At 37.9% G+C, this 13,133-nt stretch overlaps 1 protein-coding gene across 1 annotated transcript in view; it reads right to left on the reverse strand.

Annotated features, from left to right (window-relative positions):
* Positions 1-13,133, reverse strand: part of LOC120771243 (maternal protein pumilio) — a 436,886-nt gene that overhangs the window by 282,674 nt on the left and 141,079 nt on the right. The window lies entirely within an intron of this gene.

Consider the following 13,133-nt stretch of genomic DNA (forward strand, 5'->3'; position numbering starts at 1 on the left):
CGACCATGAAGTTGAGATGCCTGACTTTTCAAGGCCTAAACAACTTGTGGTCACTGAGCAAGTAGAATAAAAGAAATACTTTAAAACAAAAGAGCTTAATGACCACTTTCGTTCACCTTACATATAATGAGAGCTTTGAACCATACGGCATATAGTATGCACTGGGCGTCTTTCTTGATAAAACCAGGGCATTTAATAATGACTTCACTAATATTCTGGCCAGTATAGAATGCGACATCATAACATGCATGAAAACTCTACTAAGCAGCAGGAAAATTAAAGCAGAAAGGCACTCCTCAAGGGTATGTACTGTCGCCTCTACTGTGGTCACTTGTTGCAAATGAGCTTCTGAGAAAATTTGAGTCTGCTTAGCAGGCAGAACTGTACTAGTGATGGGCAAGTACGTAGACACAATTAATTACGCGATGAATGGTGCTCCAAAAGTCATAAACCAGCGGTCATTATCGGCTAATTTAGAGGTAAATACCGTTATGACGGCTTTGGTGCTCTTTCCAAAGAGGTACAAGATCCCATCATGGAAACCACAGAGGCTCAACGGGGTAGAGTTAACTACCAAGAATCATATCAACTAGCTGGGAGTGACTTCTAATAGGAAACTGACGTGGAAACTCAATAGGGAAGATACCGAACCACAGGCGCGATCCACGAAACGAAATAGCTGATGATATTACCAAAAGTGCCAACCACTTTGCTGCTCACTCAATTCAGGAAATACGAAAAATACGATACCAACGAAACTTTCGTAACAGCTGACAGACAGATCGGTGCCAAAAGGAATGTGTTAGAGATCCCCAAGACCATGTGATAGTGATCGCAAAGAAAACACGCAAGCATTCTACTAACACGGTCTCGAAAAGACTGCAGGATGGTAGTTGGTTTAGTCACAGTTCACAACATACTAGCACCACGTGCCAGCCTTATGGGCATTATTAACGTTGCAACATGAAGCAAGAGGTGGAAAGTTGGCATTAGAGCGACGCTGGAACAACGCCTCTGCATAAGACCGGTCTTACCTAGAACTTGGTCTAAATATCTAAGAGCTTCGCACTTCAAGGGTCTGGCTGAAGCGTTAGAAGTAGATAACAAGTCTTTTTTTAAATTTGGCAAAAACCATTGACTTCTGACAAAACGTAAACTTCAGCTCGTATTACTACTGTACCTCCATCTGGCATTACCAGCACCTTTAGATCTATACATGCCGTGACAGCTAACCAGTGTAACCTACACATACATATGTATGTTACTGATCATACACGAAAATACTCACTAAAAAACTTCAAAATAAAGAAGCTTCAGCGCTGAAAAACTAGAACAAGTTGGCGCTCACCTCCCAAATAGCGAGTTTTCGCATAAACGAAACCGTATTGCTTTTATATTTGAATAGTCATATTCAGACAAAAAAATGACTTCCATAAATTTTGAACAAAATCAAATTTAAAGAAACCTGTTCTTCATTCTTATAGCATGACATTCATTCATACGAAAATAAATTTGACTGAAAGTAAACAAAATTAGCTCACAAATAAGTTTAGTTAAATTTTTTATACTTAACGCTCTTTAGTCTAGAGATTAGTAACAACCGACATTTGTCACTTGAAATATCATAGAAAAAATTACAAAAAAAAACCACGGAACTTGTGTAAACCCCACATACATACATACTTCACACGCATTTTGTAAACTGCGCTGAACAATTGACACTTTTAACATAAAACTAAAAATATAAGAAAACAAAGCCGAATTAGCATAACGCATAACAACAAAAACAACAAAGTGTTTGCCATCATCATTTGTATGAACGTTAATTTCTTTGGCACACAATTATTTGAAGCTACGCAGCGGCAGTGACTGTCAGCTTGCCATGACGACTCCATTGGAAATATTATTATTATTATTATTCGGAGTTATTGCCCGCCTGTTGGTGTGTTGGCAACGGCTTTGACGGCACATTTGCGGGCCACTGATTCTTTGGGTTGACAATTTGTAAGTGTGTGTGTATGTATAAGTGTGTGTGAGTTCGCCATTTAGCCGTGCGCACATTTGCTGGTCTGCTACACTTTATGTGCGCAATTTGCTTTAGTTTATCGAATATGTTGATTTGAGTGCTTGTTGCTTTTGTGAAATAATTTTGTAATTTTCGTTTTTGTTAAATTTAGCTTGAGGCTGCTCCTAATGATATATGGTAATTATGGTAAATGTAATGCATAATTTGCTACAGCTTTTGCTATCTTGAATATTTTTGAGTTTCTATAAAAGCTAAACGTTGTTGTTGCAAGTTGCGTAAGCGGAGCTTTGAACTATGTAAAAAGGTTAAGAATTAAGAACTGTACTTTTCCATTCATCCATTTCTAGTTTTTATACGACATTTTGAAGTGCTTTCCGCACATTCTAAAGCAGCAAACTATTGGTCGAATTTCAGCGTTGATATGGTCTTTTAAAAATTTGCAACCACTGCGACATCTATCGGCAGCTTGCAACTTCTCGAACTTGCTTTGAAAGCTCTGAGTTACGTATAGACCTGCTTCGATAATTTTCGAAACCACAAAAAAATCAGATGAGGATAAAAGATTTTGAGAAGAGAAAATAAAATAACACAAAATGAAAAAACAAGGAAAAACGTTCCACTCGGCTGCACCGAAGCTTTAATACCCTAGGTATACATAGAATTAAGTTTCCCGACAGTAATTTGAATCTATATGGTATAGTGATGTGGACAATAATCCATACCAAATTTCGTCCAGTTAAAGAACTTTTTCAAATAAGAACTTTTCTATAAGAATCCGAGCTGAACAATTTCTTCTGAGAAAACAGAAATTTTGGAAACGACGACTTGAGTTTAATCGCTCGTTTTGCATGACAGCTATACGCAATAGAGGTCGGATGTGGGATATCTTCAGAAATTCTATCGTCAAGTATAAAAATCTTCTACACAGGAACGTGATTTTGATCGATCAGTTTGCATGACAGCTATATGCAATAGTAGCTCTATTAGAAACATTTCTTCGGAGATTATAGTGTTGACTTGGTCAATAATTCTTGCCAAATTTTGTGAAGAAACTGAGTCAAAAACAAAAATTTCCCATACGGAGACTTGAGTTTGATCGTTCATTTTGTATGGTAGCTATACGCTATAGTGGTCGGATCTGGACAATTTCTTCAGATATTCTAGCGTTGCTTTGGACAATCAGCCATACCGAATTCCGATAAGTTACAAGTTCAAATAAGAAACTTTTCCATACTAGAACTTGATATAGATCGTACAGTTGCTATGGCAGCTATATGATATAGTAGTCCGATATCGGCGGTTCCGACAAATTAACAGCTTCTTGGAGAAAAAATGACCTGTGCAAAATTTCAGAGCAATAACTCATAAACTAAGGGAGAACTTTTGATATATAAAGATGAACATAGCTGAATCGACTCAGCTCAACACGCTGACTATTTTATATATTTTTTATTGAAATAAATATTTTATAGAGTATATGTACATATGTAAGTATATGTAAAATACAAATTAACTCATATGGCACATGTATCTACACTTCTACAACACTCTTGAAACAAGCAATTTGTTAAGACTTTATTCTTTGACGACGTAAGACCAGCAATGTGCTGTGTCACCCGGGATGAACTGCAAATATCTTCAGTTGCCTATGCCACCACAAGCGGACAAAAAACTCTGCATATGACAAAGCAAAACGGCCAATGCTTACGGAAGCCAATAGCTTAATGGCAGATGTGTCAACGACAAACTAGACGACATAGTTGGCGATCGACTGTTGAGGACGTTGAACCGCGCAGTTTGACTAGCCGAGCGAGCGCACAATTGCAGTTGGCAAACTTTTCAAGTTTACTACAAGCCTAGCCAAGGCACGAGAAGTTCTGGTGCCACGGTTTTTAGATTTTTATAGTATATTTTTATATTTTGTTTATATTTTCTCTCGTGCTAACATATTTTAGTGTCATATAGTGAGCTCTTCTTTGGTATAATCTCAGCAAAAAAAAAATTAAATTAAAATAAGAATTAAATTTAAATAGAAGTAAAACCAAAGCCGTTGATAGCTTAAACATAATAAAATGGGCGCGGAAACTTGATCTATATATTAACCGCTTTTTTTCAACTTTTATTTGACAAAAAGCGTTCAAACTAGACACGTGGTTGAGATCTCCTTTGTGTGCCGGCATGGTTGTGGATTGGCAACAAGTTTTCCATTTCTACAAAACGGCTTGAGAATCTACTTTAAAGAGTGTCATGTAAAAAACTTGATTGCTAACTTTGCCCTCCAACTTTATTCATTACCACGGTGTTCACAAATGTTGGCTACTTTTCGCCAAAATACTGTGGAATGCCTATTGAGCGCACGCCAACTTCATTCAAAACAAAAGCGAAGAAAATGAGAGCGGAAACGTTCTTGCAAAGAGTCTAAAGAGTTTCATTTATACATAAATCTGTCTCGCTTGGAGAGAGCAAAGCATTTTGTAGCCCAATCCCATGACCTTCGCAATGGTTTTTGGCTGTAACTCTAGTAGGTCTTAATCTTTCCAATTAACTCAGTCGAAAATGATCAATTGTAGCCAGTCCCGTTAGTCAATTCCCATTAAAAATAAGAGATCAATTGAAAAGTCCATGGCCTACCATAGTAAAGCACATTTTTTTTGGTAAAACTCCTTTTTTTTATGCAACACAGTTCGCTTCCAAGGTGACAAACTGATTATAACGATCATCCAACTTTTCGATACAATTTTGCCGTACGATTTGTCCTTTGCTTCAAAATAGACCTCTATTTCGGCAACCACAACTTCATTCGACGAAAATATCACTGAAAAAAAACGCTCCCGAGATCACCATGTACAAGAAAGTTATGCACAAATTAAGGTTAAGGGCATGAGTCTACATATTTCTTTGTATTATTTTTTTTTTATACTCCCACATCGTAAGCACCATTCATTAAGCCCAACGTAGCCGAAGAAATGCATGAGCGACGCGGCAAAAGCAATAACACTGCGCGGCAAAATAGTATTTACCCTGGACGAGGTGTGAAATCACATGTAATTAATAAACCAATAACACGCAATTTAGCCATCGCCATCTGAGGATGAACCACGGACATCATTAAGAAACGAACAGACACTTTTTCGCACAAAGTGTGGAGAAAAGAATGCTTAGCTGAACGGGTGCTTGGCAGTAAAGCAGACACGCACAAGACAGGCTAAAAACATGTTTGCAGAATTTATTAAAAGTTCAAACAAAGTTCACTCAACTCGTGTCAATTTAATGAGATACTTCAAGAAAGCATAGCTTAAGTTGAAGCTAAAAATTTCAGCTTAAATGGTGAATGGCTGAGAAGTGCGGTTTGATTGCGTTAGTCGTTTGAGAAAGCAACGGAAGCGTCGAAACGGGAAGGAGGCGTGTTGTAGGCGAAGTGGAACTGTTGTATTGTTGGCTGGGCGAATCGAACTAGACACGCACAGCGCGTAAATATGCCTGCCGAACGCCAACGCCTCCAACGGCAACAAGATATGTCGGAGTTACCAGCGGTTGATGTTGCCGCGTAAGAATCAGTAACAGCAACTGACCACTGCACAACAATAGGCATTCAATAATTTTATAAGCACTCGAGTTCTTAGCGCTTCACTATTTATTGTGTTTTTGTTGTTGACTTCTTCTTGACAACTTGCGTTGGCTGGCCTGGCGTTAATGTGAAATTGATTAATTGAATAATTAATTTTGATAGTTCAACACTTTCGTGCGCTCGACACGCTATTTGTTGCTCCCTTTCCTCTACACACGGATTGTTTTTGTTGCTTGTTGTAGTCGCTGGGGCGTTCACAACGATTTGTCGGCTTCGAGCTGCTCGACACATTAAGTTTTGCTTTTTTATTTTTATTATTTTCGGTATTTTCTGATGGTTTTCTAATTGAAACGGCATGACGCAAGCAATCAAAGCAAAATTAAATCGATTATTGTTATGCCTGAGAAAGTGATTTGCGATAAGCAAGCGCGGAAAGCACACACCGTTGTCTTAACTGCGAACGCGAACTTGATAAGAATTTCATTTGTTATAAATGTAGGGGCCAATAGAGATCCAGCAATCATAAATATTAGGATTAGGGTAGGTTATCCTTGGTATATAGGTATCATATATCCGCTTGTCACGGCATACATAAACTTACTGGTCCTTAGTAAAACCATCCGTATTACATGAAATCAAATTACATCATCGAAATATTTCTGCGAACAAATACAGAGTACGATTGTGTTACAAGAACACCAATTACTTACATCTGAGATTTAAGTATGGAATGTGTAACGAAAGAAAATAGAAGACACACAAGTGGCAAAAGCAAAAGCAGAAAATAGATTAAGCTTTCTATTGGGTGGACTCAACTCAAAACGTAATGCTCTGCGTTATAATTACCGCAGTAATTATATGGCTTACAGTCTTCACATGAGCAGAAAAGAAGAAAAACATATCATTCAAGCACAGTTAAGCAAAAGAGTGCAGATATAGCAAAAACGTCAGAACGAGATACGACGAAATGAAAATCAGAAAGAAGACAGTAATGAATATATGTGATTTTATGCTGGTGATAAAGATGATGATGATGATGATCATGGAGATAAGGATGATGATGATGATGATGTTAATGATGATGATGATGTTAATGATGATGATGATGATAATTATTAGGATGATGATGATGATAATGATGATGGTTATGATGAAGATTATGATAATGTTGATGATGATGATGATTACGATAATGTTAATGATGATGATGATAATTATTAGGATAATGATGACGATGATGATGGTTATGATGAAGATTATGATAATGATGATGATGATAATTATTACGATGATGATGATGATGATGATGATGATGATGATGATGATGATGATGATTACGATGATGATGATGATGATGATTACGATGATGTTAATGATGATGATGATGATAATTATTAGGATGATGATGGTGATATTGAAGATGATCATAATATCTAATGATGATGATCATGATAAAGATGATGATAATGATGATCATGGAGATAATGATGATGATAATATGATGATGATGATGATAATTATTAGGATGATGATGAAAATAATGATGATAATAATAATGATGATGATAATATTTATGCTGATGATGATGATGACGATGATAATGATGATGATCATGATAATGATGACAATAATAATAATAATGGTGATGATAAAGGTAATGATGATAATGATATGATTCATAAACTCATTCAAGTTTGTAGCTTTGAAAGCGTTCAATGAAAAGTACATATCTAAATCCAGTACTCGAAAGCAATCAAAATGATCTATCTTAAGTAAGATATGGCAAGCAATATGCTATAGTCTTACGAACTGAACAATTTCATCAGAGATTCTACCGCAGTTATGGATATTGCCAAATTTCGTGAAGACAACTAGTCAAATGTGACCTGGTCTACGGAAAGGGGGGCTTAGGTGTCAAAAAATCAATTTTCACTTTTAAGTTGATTCGGATGGATTTGATTTTTAACAGCTGTTTCCCAGAAAACTAGTTTTCGCGAGTTAGATCCCTTTTCGTAGACCAGGTCACAAATAAAGCAGTTTTTCATATAAAAACTTGATTTTGATGAAACACAGCAGCAATATGCTATAGTGGTTCCACAAAAAGAGTAGCTTATTGAGTGGAAAAAGACGTATACAAAATTTCACAATGATATATCAAAAACTATGAAACTAGTTTGCATAAATACAGAGAGACCTGGCTAACTTTACTCAGACTTCCAGTCTTAGAGCAAGTATCCAATAAGCCGAACCATCGCTGCCTAGGGTAATGCGCTGGGTTGGGGACCCGCCACTTAAAAAATACTAACAAAAAAATATCCTCGGATAAGAGGCTCCCCTTTTGATAACGACTCCTGCAAACGTGTTAAGGATAACGATTTAAGGGTATGCACCCGGAATAACCAGTTCATTGATTGGAAAGCTGTCGTTGCCCAGTTGGTTGATGTTCTCGTTAGAGTAAAGACAGATGGACCTGGCTAAATCGACTCAGTTCTTCGCGCTGACCATACGATCTGTCACGTTTCAATCCGGGTGTCACAAACTTCGTGGCCAACTTAATATACTCTACACAGGCAATAAAAATAATACTAATATGGATCTATGTTTGGCCAATACTACATGCTCATACTAGAGATTTGCAACAGTTAATCAAGATACCAGTTGTCTTTGTAAGCAATTACGAACATTACGCGATCAAACTGCACACGTAATTGCAGCATGGACAATTCTTGAATGAAACCTTCGAAGCAAAAGAAACTTTTTTCGCGCGGAAATTGTGAATACGCGCAACAGCGGGCAAGCGCTCATGAACTTGACATTCACTGCAATGCAATGTCTCGCACAATGGGAGGAGATTGACGTGAACGCCGAAGCAACGAACCGGTAAAATTAAACAAACCAAAGATCACCAGCGGCTGGCAAGCAAGCAACGACTTGGGGGGAAAAAACAAAATCAACAAAAAAGAACACCTGACAGCCGAGACAATGGCAACGCAACAGGCGCAATGTAAACTAACTCAAATGCAACGCTGACTGCGAGAGTGGCTATTTGATTACAATGAAATCTTCACACAATACTCCAGCTGCAATGCGCATGCGCTGGTCGGACAAGCTCAAATTGCTGACATGTCGTTGTTGTTGCTTACTACAATAATAATAATATTACACACTCGTGACGTCTCTGGCTCACCATGTGTGAAAGAACACATACGCGTTGTTGCATGAGCAGACGATTTGAGGTCATGGCGGCGCGATGCAGCAATAATCAGCCATTAACCGTAGATTCAGTTTTCTTTTTGTACCCATGTTTTATGCACGCTCTTTTATTTCTGTACGCGCACACGAGGGGTGGATCATCACTGTCACTTGGTAAGTGCGCTAAGTTTAAGCTAGATTTTGTTCTTTCATTTGCAATAACATGGCTATTTCTACTATCCACGTTGGTATGAGCCTAAACTTTTAACTGCAGACGTTTAGACTTTCGTTCTGCCATTCAAATATTTCAGAACTCTCTTAGACTATGCATTTCGTAGATACTTGTTACCAATTCTCAGTAGCCAACTAGCTTTCCAAGTTGAGAAGTAAGTGAGCACTTATGTTCATAGTGATATAAAATATTGTATATATATAATCATGACTTGTTAATCTTCACGCCTATTATGTTTTCTAATAGGTTTAAATCTTTCTGCTCGCTTTTATGCTTGCTTGGCGAACATTTCATACGAAATTCTTAAATGATCTTAAATAAATGATGAACAGTGGGATCTCAGACAGCATGCTTAATAAAGGCAGTTCATTGAAGGAGCGTTAAACTTTGAGTTAGAGAGTGCAACAACCTCCGTCAGTCATAACTAAGATCTGCAGAATGAAATTCGGTTAATACGTGCGTTGTCTTTTATATTTCGGACTTACCGAACAACAATACAAATACTAATTATCGAAAATCGCTTTATTGTTTTTCGAAATATTCTCCATTTAGATGTGTTTGCAGCAAATGTCGTAACACTTTTTTCCACTCTGATTGAGGATAGCTACAAAACATTCATTCTGAACGGATCAAACGCCTCTTCAGGTGTCGAAAAACGTCGGCCGTCGTACGCGAATAAAAATAAGTCATTCGATGCCAGGTCAGGACTATACGGTGGGTGACTCATCAAATCGATGTTTTGAGTGCTCAAAAATGCAGTTGTTTCAGTCGTTGTTTGAAGCCATTAAGGCGATTGGACAATGCCAGTCCAGAGTTTCTTAAAAAGCAAGGAGTCGACCATTTGCTTGGAAGTGATACGTGCGCAAATTTTGTTGGATTCGACTCATCTTGAAGCACCCTGGACGAACATCATGAAATTTGCCTTGGACCTTTACTCATTTTTAATCACAATTTTTCGACGTCACTGTAAATAAATAGCGCTCGCCCACTAATGCCAATTCTTCTCTGAATCTAACGATAGGTCACACGGCCACTTTCAATATCAGTTTGCGCGCAGCAGTTTCCGAAACAACAAACTTCAAGAAACTCGCCTTGAAGCTACATATCTACATCTTCGTTAGAATTCATCATATCATCGATAAATGCTGCTCCTTGATGCAGCTTCATGGCCAAAAATTCAATTAAGTTCAACGGTCGAGAGTTGTAAAACATAATCATGCGAAAATGTTCGCGAATCGTTACAGTAACTGTAAACAACACAAATAGTGCACGAGTGGCTTTATTGGTCGGTGATTTCTTAAAGGGAACCCAGCTGAGGAAATTTTCAAAAGTTAATTCAGTTATGTGCGGTCAGACAATCATTAGAGCATGCGGTGATCGCACAGAGAAATCTAATATCATGTATGAACGTAGTAAAAATATAAAGCACATTGCCATTTATGCAACTCTGTTCTTTTTTTTTACGGCGTTCATCGTCACAGTTGACCGCTGGCATCCGTTTCCGTTGGTATTTCAACTACGCTAAATGCTTTTGTCACCATTTTACTACGTAGGTTTCATTAAAAGGTTTCCAATTACAAATAGTGATGTGTACTTCGTAATATTTTTCACTTAGTCACGTGTGGCCAGGTGCCAAGGAAATGCATTTTGCGAGAATTTACGTTTAAAACTTTGCGTTTCTTCTGTATCGCTTGGTTAATTTGAATTGTTGTGAATTTAAGCTGGTTTTGGATAAAACCAAACTCAAGAAGCCTATACTAAAACACAGTGCTTCAAGCATATTTCGCCACTTATAGAGAGAAAAATTCAAGAACCTTTAAATCTTTAAATATATTTTCTTAGCCTCATACTACAAGTGTCAAATATTTTCCATTTTTCTCTCTCATCATTGCCTTAATATTATACTTAAGTAATCCACAACAGTTGAGCTTTAACTTACGCCATTTTTGAATTCTAAAAAGTCGCAATAAAATAGTTGAATTTCCTTATTCGGTAAAAGGTAATATCTTAACTCTTCAAATGCTTTGCTAATACTTCGATAAACTTAACTGAAGGGTAACAACAAGAAAAGACACTAACCCTTCTTTCCTCTCTTCCACATAAAAAACACTTAAGTATATATATGTACTTATATATATACAAAGAATTTATAACGACTTATTTTCTTAGCTTCTAACTTATAAATGGAAAAAAGGCAGCGCACAAATGCTCACCAACTGAGCTCAGGTGTCGGAAAAGTGCATTTAGCTGGCGCTTATGCTTATCCTGCACGAAGCGAAGGACACACGATAGCGCAAGAAAATCTGACAGATTCGTTTGATTTTCTCTAAGAAATGATGCTGTGCTCTTTGAAGCGCGCTAAGTAATAATCGATTATATCATAAAATCTCACTTTTTAACTTTCATTTTGCAAGCACTTCGCACTTCGAATTTTTCAAAGCCATAATAATGTCAGTATAATTGCTGGTGGTATTGTTTGACCTTCATTTGAACGAACAAAGGCAACGATATAATTGTGCATTGGCAGCATCGATGGATTCGAAAGTGAATTTGAACACACACTATATATCAGTCTATATAACTATATATGTCTACGCATAGTGGAACAAATGGATCGAATTATGCTTACTGATGTAAGCTTCATGTTTAAAACAACAATAAATGTAATGCATTTGAGTATAACCATCTTTGGATGCATTGGATGCGGCACAACGAAATATGAGCTAAAGAAAACCGAGAAAATGCTTGCAAGCCCGGATAGATGGTCGTCTATGAAAAGCAAAATATGCAAGAAAAAGTATGCACTCAGAGAAATTTAATTAATTGTAGTAGAACAGGCTGAAATCGGTGATTGAACTTGTGGAACACTTGAAGTAGAAAAACTAAGGCTTAAAATATATTTTCTAAAACTTTTTTAAGGAAGGTTAGTTTAGGTTAGGTGAATCGGCTGATGTCTCGTGAGACCACGAATGAAAAATGCCACTTTGACAGCTAGGGACGCTTGTTCGTTGTGATACCTAGAACTACTAGGTAGAGATCAAAAAGTGCGTCGCATATCGACAAAACGCCAGGAGCCAGCCACAAATTTATTGAGGCGGTTAATATTAATTCCAGGCTTAGTAAATTTGTGGCTGCCGTTTCGCCGGTTTCGTAAAAGTATGGCAATCGAGCTACTTCAACCTCAGTCTAGGCGAAAGTTGGATAGTGGCGGAGAAAGTGTGCTTCCACCTCATCTTCCTCATAGCAACTTTGACAAGTTGAGTCCTCCAATAACTTTAGCCTCACCGGGTGAGTGTCAATGACACGGTGCGACAATGTAAGCCTTGCTAAGAGTTAGCAGTTCAAGGCAACTTTTACGTTCCATTCCATCGGCCAGAATGATTTCGCAGCTACATAATTGCTGGTTGCATGGATACAGAGCTCGCGTGAAGCACACGAATTCCCTAAATCAGGGAAACTCGTTCATTCTGAAGGAAATTCTGTATGGTTGCTTTTCTTGCGAGCTCAGCGTCTCTACAATTTCCGTTGTTTCCGCTGTGGACAGACAGCCAGACAAGTTTAATATGGTGAAGAAAACCAAAACCCGATGAAAGGAGCTAACAAAGTGCAAAACTGAAAAGTTATGTACAAAACGGTAGATCGGGAGTACACAAAATTCCTATTGGCACTCGATAGAAGAGACTGTAGGAACATAATGGGAATACTAACTGGTCACTGTCTGGGGGGACACACGCCCGCGAGATGGAGCTGACAGATCGAGAAAACTGTATCAAATGCCTACAGCAGGGCACCAGGGACATAATGGATCATCTCTTGTGCACTTGGCCCGCATAGGCAAGAGTACGCTATAAGCATCTGGGGTCGCCACAGTATGATACACTGGAGGAGGTATCGACAAAGAGGCCGCAGAGTCACTTAAAATTCGCGTCGAACGCAGGCAACCTAACGATGACTAAATGCTCCCGCTGGACTTAGCAAATGGACTCCATTTGGCATCGCAAAGGACCAAACTGGTCTATGTGTGGCTTATTGGCCTACCAGATTAACCTAACCTAACCTAAAATACCCAATGAAACTAAACAGCAAAAACTTGAAATTCCGATTTGCTCTTCATT

Source organism: Bactrocera tryoni, chromosome 1, assembly GCF_016617805.1.
Source record: "Bactrocera tryoni isolate S06 chromosome 1, CSIRO_BtryS06_freeze2, whole genome shotgun sequence".
Lineage (NCBI taxonomy): Eukaryota > Metazoa > Arthropoda > Insecta > Diptera > Tephritidae > Bactrocera > Bactrocera tryoni.